This window comes from Primulina tabacum, chromosome 6 (assembly GCF_025594145.1).
Source record: "Primulina tabacum isolate GXHZ01 chromosome 6, ASM2559414v2, whole genome shotgun sequence".
Classification (NCBI taxonomy): domain Eukaryota; kingdom Viridiplantae; phylum Streptophyta; class Magnoliopsida; order Lamiales; family Gesneriaceae; genus Primulina; species Primulina tabacum.
The window spans coordinates 22,132,449-22,139,230 of record NC_134555.1 but is presented as its reverse complement, the minus strand read 5'-3'; the positions used below and the strand labels follow the sequence as shown (position 1 = coordinate 22,139,230).

General features: G+C 35.5%; 1 pseudogene; it reads right to left on the bottom strand.

The window, feature by feature from the left end:
• Positions 1-2,552: 2,552 nt before the first annotated feature.
• LOC142548108 (polygalacturonase-like) lies at positions 2,553-4,441 on the bottom strand (annotated as a pseudogene).
• Positions 4,442-6,782: the final 2,341 nt, after the last annotated feature.

Below are 6,782 nucleotides of genomic sequence, written 5' to 3'. Positions count from 1 at the left end.
CGGATCTTCGTTCGAGCGTGAAATGCATCTAAAAACCTAATGCATGAATTTTTAAAATTTCGTGAATTAAATCCTATCATGCATGAATTACGCATAAAATGCATAAAAATAATTAAACATAAATTAATGAAAGAAACATGCATTTCAGGCTTTAAAACAATTTAATAAAATACAAAAGAAATTTAATAACTTGCATGCATGTGGTTCACGTGGACCTTCAAATTTTTGGGACGTTACAACTTGAATACAATGGTGAAAAACCTTTGTCGTAGGCGTCTAAAGACGACGGAGAAAAATCGTTGTTGTAGCACTGAAAAATCGTTGTTAAAGGTCAATTAGCGGCGGTTTTGCATAGTTTTTCATATGATTCCGTCGCTATTGTTTTACGTAAAATAAAAAAAATTAATTTTATAATTTAAATATCTAACAAAAAACACTTACAATCTTACTTAACTAATAATATTTACAATCTTAACTAACACTTAAAAATTTATCAAGAATTGAAGAGAAATTAAAATCGTTGAAGAGAGAAAAATTTATTTTATGAAGAAAATGGACTGAGCACGCGGATATTTATAGACAATTTGCGATGGTTTTTGTTTAAACCGTCGCTAATCTGAAACCATCCCTATTAGCTCCGGATCTTAGTAAACCGTCGCTAATTTAAACAACAGTCGCAATTTTGAAAAATCGTCGCTAATTTGAAAATACGACGGTTTTATGAAACCATCGCTATATTCAGTGACGGTTGAAGAAAAACCATCGCTAAATAAACAGTTCCGCTTACTTCTTCTAGTAATACGACAAGGTTGTCTTATGCCCTAAAAATGTATATAGACAACGATTTTATAAATTGTTATCGTAGATACTAAAAAAATCGTTGTCTTTCACCGACGTTAATAGACAACGATTTTTAAAACCGTTGTCTTAGCTACATAAAAACGCGCTCATAGATTCTTTGTCATAGCTACTAAAAAACCCGCTCATAGACAACGGTATAAAAATCGTTGTCGTAACCCATAAAAGACAACGGTTCTAACAAAAATCGTTGTCTTAGCTAAATAAAAAACAAGCACAAAGACAATGGTTTTGAAAAACGTTGTCTTGACAACCAAAGACAACAGTTTTTAAAAAACGGTTTTTAAAAAACTGTTGTCTTTGACAAGGAATAAATTCACAAAGACAACGGTTTTTGTTAAAACCGTTGTTAAAAGGAAAAAAGACAACGATTTTTGATAAAACCGTTGTCTTTTAAGTGTGGTTGAATTTGGAATATCTTGTAATGTATGCATATTCATGAAAAGATATTTTAAGCAAAAATATTTTCACTATTGCATCTAGATGTATATGTATTACTTCTTATCATGGTTAAGGTTTGCTGAGTCAATAGACTCACTATGTGTGATCGATGTAGGTAAGCATGAGATCGATGTTAATGGAGGTCTTGATGGTTTATCTAGATGGACTGAAAGTGCGTACAACCCGAGGACCGTCGCTAGTTTTCCGCACTTATGTTTATGAGTTATGCTAATGATTTAAGTTACTTTTAAGACTTTATGGCTTATGATGCTTTTGAGAGGTTTTGAGAAGATATTTGAGTTAAGTTTATATTCTAAAAAAAGTTAGTTTAGGTTGGTTGACGTTTTACGATTTATGTTTTGAATTACGTTCTTTTTTATTTTCAAATAACAGTTGGTGGGTTGATTTTAAATGGTGCAACTTATTCATATTTTAAATGTTTAGTGTTTTGGACAAATGAATTAGAAAGAAAAATAATTTTCTAGTATATTTTAAACAAAAACGAGTAGTGTCAGTTTCGTCTGAAATCATATCAAAAAAGGATTTGAGCAAAATTTTCTTTTCCAGATCTGGATCCATATAATATCCAAAACTTTAAACAATCTCAATGATTCAAGCATGAGTGACTCTGATACCACTTGTTGGAAAAACGCATAAACCGCAGAATCTATTACATTAAATTATTAAGAATTTGACTGGAAAACTTAAGTGGAAGCGTACCTGAAGCCATATTTCTTAATTCTTTATAACGTGCCGTGATTTTCCAGATCTACGCGCTCTTTTCTTGAGAGAAACTTTTAGTTTCTCTTCTAAACTATTTTTTTAATGGAGAAGAGAATATGAAACATGATAAACCGAGATCAAGGGACCATGATATATATATATAGATAATATTTATCATTATTTTCTGATATTTCTGTTTTAGCCCATAATGAAAACAGAAATTACACTTTTGTCTCTACACATTAAAGGTCACAACCTATTAGATACATTAAAGCCCAATAAACTGGAACCCTTAGTTGATCACTTTATTCTTGTTTTAACTTAATAGACAACTCACGACACGTAATTACTCACATATAAGTCCGTATAAATGAAATTGATCTAAGAGCACAAACCTTTAGAAATCCTTAATTTAGGAATTTATACGTTCAAGAATTCATGTATAAAAAACTCAGTACTGTAAGTATATTGAGAATGTGAGGGAACAAGTAAAAACTGTAAGAATGGTGGTTCGGAAAACAAAAAACCGATAATATAAGGTTTCGTTTCAAATAGATCAGAAGTTTCTGATTAGTATTACAAAATACGTAAAATTACGAGAATAAATATGCCACATAAAATATAAAAATACATTGCTGACAATCCTAAAATCTGTGTCAAAAAATTTTTTTGAAACTAAAAATACACAGAAAAAGGTTGTCGCCATATTCTTGTGCTGTGAGAAAAAATCAAGCAGATTGCGTAGCAGCAGCAGAAGCAGGGACGCACAAGGGTGGATTCTGTTTGCCAGTCAAGCTAGGCTTTACGTTGCTACACTTGGTGGTGATAGGGCCGAGTCTTCCGTCGTATGTAAGATCGATGTTGCCCACCTGAATATTTTCACAAGGCTTATTCCTGCTGCAGATAAGTGTCACCGCGACAGGATCATTTGTCGTGCCCCTGATTTTGTCAATTTTTACGTTGCTGATCTTAACGAGGGATGGGGTCTGTATATAATCAATAAAGGAAAAAGTGAATTTTAGCGTGATGCGCGTTTGTTAAATAAGTTGGCGATGGAATGAGATGAATTACGTACGTCGAGTTTGCACAGGTTGTGTGGGCAATATTCTTGATCTATGACAATCGGGTACGTAACGTTGGTCATGATAAGATCTTCGAATTGCAGATTGGTGACCTGCAAAGTTGCAGGAGCCGATGGCCAAGTTTTGATCCTAACCCCAGTTCTGCGTGCCGAGGAAGGTGCAGTTCTTGACGTAGATCCCCACAACATCCTTCTCTGTCGTAAACTTGCCCAAGCTTCCGACGCTGATACCGTGACCAGGCCCACAGATCACGTTTTGGACGTGGACTTGCTCGGTTCCATCACCAATTGATACACAATCGTCTCCGGTTTTTATAACTGAGTCAGGTGACGTTCACAAGTTTGGAACGTGCTATATGGATGCCGTCGGTATTTGGGCTTTCTCCGGGTGCAGAAATCGTGAAGCGGAGGAACGTGACGTTGTAGCAGCCTATCACGTTTACGTGGAAGTTCTTGCTGTCCTTGGTGGTCACGTCGCGGATGGTTGAGTTGGTGATGAAATTGAAGCTCAAGTTCTGTATGCATTCAGAAAATTAAAACTTGTTGAACAATGTATCCTCTCTGTGATTTTTATAAGCCCTAAAGACACTGAATAATAGCCATCAAATTAGGTGTGATGCGTCAATAGAGTGTCTCAGCTTACAATTTATAGATGTTTTTGATCATTAACGAATAAGTGGGACGCATGGACTCTACCATATATAAAAGACAACATAGAACACTGTTTTCAAATTTAAGACCAGGCACGAGCTAGCCATCTCACCAATGGAAGTTTTACGCAGTTTTGGTTCTTGTGACAGTCATTCCTCTTCCAGGCTTCATGTCCTTGGCCGTCAAAGACTCCACCGCCTGAAAGAGTGAAATTATCGAGATAATTGATGGTCACCCACTCCCCTTGTTTGTTAGGCATTTGAGTTGGATCCAAAGGAGCTTTCAAAATGCCTTCGACCTTAAGCTCAATAGAAGCCTTATTAGGTCCATCCAATTTTGCTTGCTTCAAAGACCATGTCCCTTTTGGGATCCAAACTGTGCTTGGAGTTGGTGATGCACATGCTTCCTTCCAAGCAGCCAATAAAGCCTGCATTAAAATCAATTTTTATGTCCTCTTTATCACCAATTCGTTCATTTTTTCATACAAATTTAGTATCTAGAGCGATCCGATATTTTTGTATATACCTGACTTATATCTGCATTCGCCTTTGCACCAAACGTCCTCACGTCGAATACTTTCGTCTGTGCGTTGGCAATGCATGCCAAGAATGACAAAAAGAAGAGAACTTTGCAAATGAATGTTGGAGCCATTTAGTGTTTTGCTTTTTCCTGCTTCTTTTGTACAACTATATGTCTTTCCTTGAATATTAAGCAAATTTATAATTATATTGAGGTAAAGTGGAGAGCCACAAAACATGCCCTACCATTCATGTAATATGTGTTTTTAGGATTCTGAGAATATTTATTGGTCGAATATATTTTCTATTTGGGTCTTGTTTATGTTATCCACCAATAAAATATTGATGGGCTCAAGTTCCATGAATTAGGCTATATATGGTTAAAAAATTTGTGGTGCCAAGTTTTCTTGTTATTAAATATATATGTTATAAGTGATATTATGGATATTAATGTTAGAGTAAATTTCATGTAAGCCAGTTGTTGGCTAGGTAATTTATTGACTCATTTGTAATAAACAATCTTTATTTTAATATAATATCTTATTTCATGTTTTGTTATTTTTTATCTGTATAATCATGTGATCAATATAGATAAAAACCTTGATTATACTTTAATATAAATGAATCATAATTCGATGTTAAAACACATTTGTAAACACTGTATAACTAAATTCGTTCCTAGTCGATTTAGCCACCTAAAACATGGATAAAGGTCGCTTGATCTCGAAAATAACATATGTGATATTGTGTACCGCGTTTCTTGGTAAGGGCATATAGATGTCTAAACATGCATATGTGAAGTCATATGATGATTATACCGAACTACCGTCCTTAGAACTTTCCAAGTGGTTATCTATAAAGTCCCAAAAATTCGTGTTTGAAAATTTGCGAAAAAATTAAAAATTTTCTCTTTAACTAATTAAAACGCCTCTTTAAATAAATAAACTGATAAAAAGATTCAGTGTTTAAATATTCGAAATAGCAGCGGAAGTAATTTTTGTTTGCAAAATAACTATTTAAAAATAATCCAACAAAAGATAAAATGTTTTAGCATAAAAAATGGTAAATGCTGAAATGAGGTCCTCGGGTTCCACTACTGCTGACCCAAGATGGCTCACTGGTCCCCCCCTTCGATCCCGACCTCATCAGTACCTACAACAATCAAGTCTAGTGAGTCTAAAGACTCAACATGAATACATCGTAAATAACAAGTAAATATAGTAAAATTTCATGCAACATGAAATTATCATGAGACTGGCAAAACGTGTAAATATCATGACATGAGTAATTATAATACGTGCATAACTGAACTAAAAATCTTAAGTAAAATGTTTGCTCGGGAGAGCCCTGAAATAAAATGGCATATCATAATTTTCTGTTGAGATTATGTTCTACGCTAGTGGCCCATGAACTGAACTGAACTGAACCGGTAAGTGACCACCGGGTGAAGTAATAATCGTCTGATCAGACTAATGCCACAGTATACTGGGTGGAACTGAACTGAACTGAACCAGTAAGTGACCACCGGGTGATACAATAATCCCATGATAGTGAAATGGCCAAAAGCAATATCGCATAAATCTAAAAAATGAATATTTTATATTTTTATGCATGTAACATAATTAAATGGCCTAATTAAATATCTTGTAATATTTTACCACATGGATTGGATCGTTCCCAAGCTCGCTGCGACCTAAATCTAACATGAAAAATATGCAAATGATTTAACTTGACCAAACTTTGTAATTGACTCCAAAAATGAGACAATTACGCCCAATGACTTAGTATTTAATCATGACTCCGTGCCAAATCGAACCACACCGAACCCTCATTTAGTCATGATTGAAATACACCTAAAATGATAAAATAATGCTCCTAAAATGATACAAGTCGAAATTTTGGTGAATGGAGAACAAAACATGAAACGCTCTTTCGAGAGTCAATTTGGCACATCGCACCGTAATTTCTCGTACGACCTCTAAACTTGACCAAATCACAAACGGTCAAAAACATGACCTTCCTGACTCGATGAGGTACTGTCCAATCCAAGACCATAGGCTAAAAGCCAACTAAGAACTCGAAACACACCTCTGAACCGCAGCACACTTCCTGTCAAAAAAAAAATTACAGCAGCTGCGCTGCGTTTCCTTGCGTCGTTCTCAAGACTATTGGCCAATGGGGGTTGCACCACTGACCAAAGCCTCTTACCAACATCCTAGGGTATGATTTGAACCATGGCTAAGGGCCCTAGGCTAGCCACAATTCAACCCAACCCTATGACACCCGAAACTTGCATTCGAGAGCCCCAAAAATCTGTACCGTGATGCTTCGGTTTACTTGACGTTTTTCATCGTCCCAGTGGCCATTTAATTGACCATGGCATTATCTAAACATGCAAAGGGTATGGTATGAACCGTGGCTAATGGCTAAAGAGCCAACCAAGATCCACGCCAACCACCAAAACCGAAAGTACACACACACATGCGAAACCAAAAAAACACGAACCCATG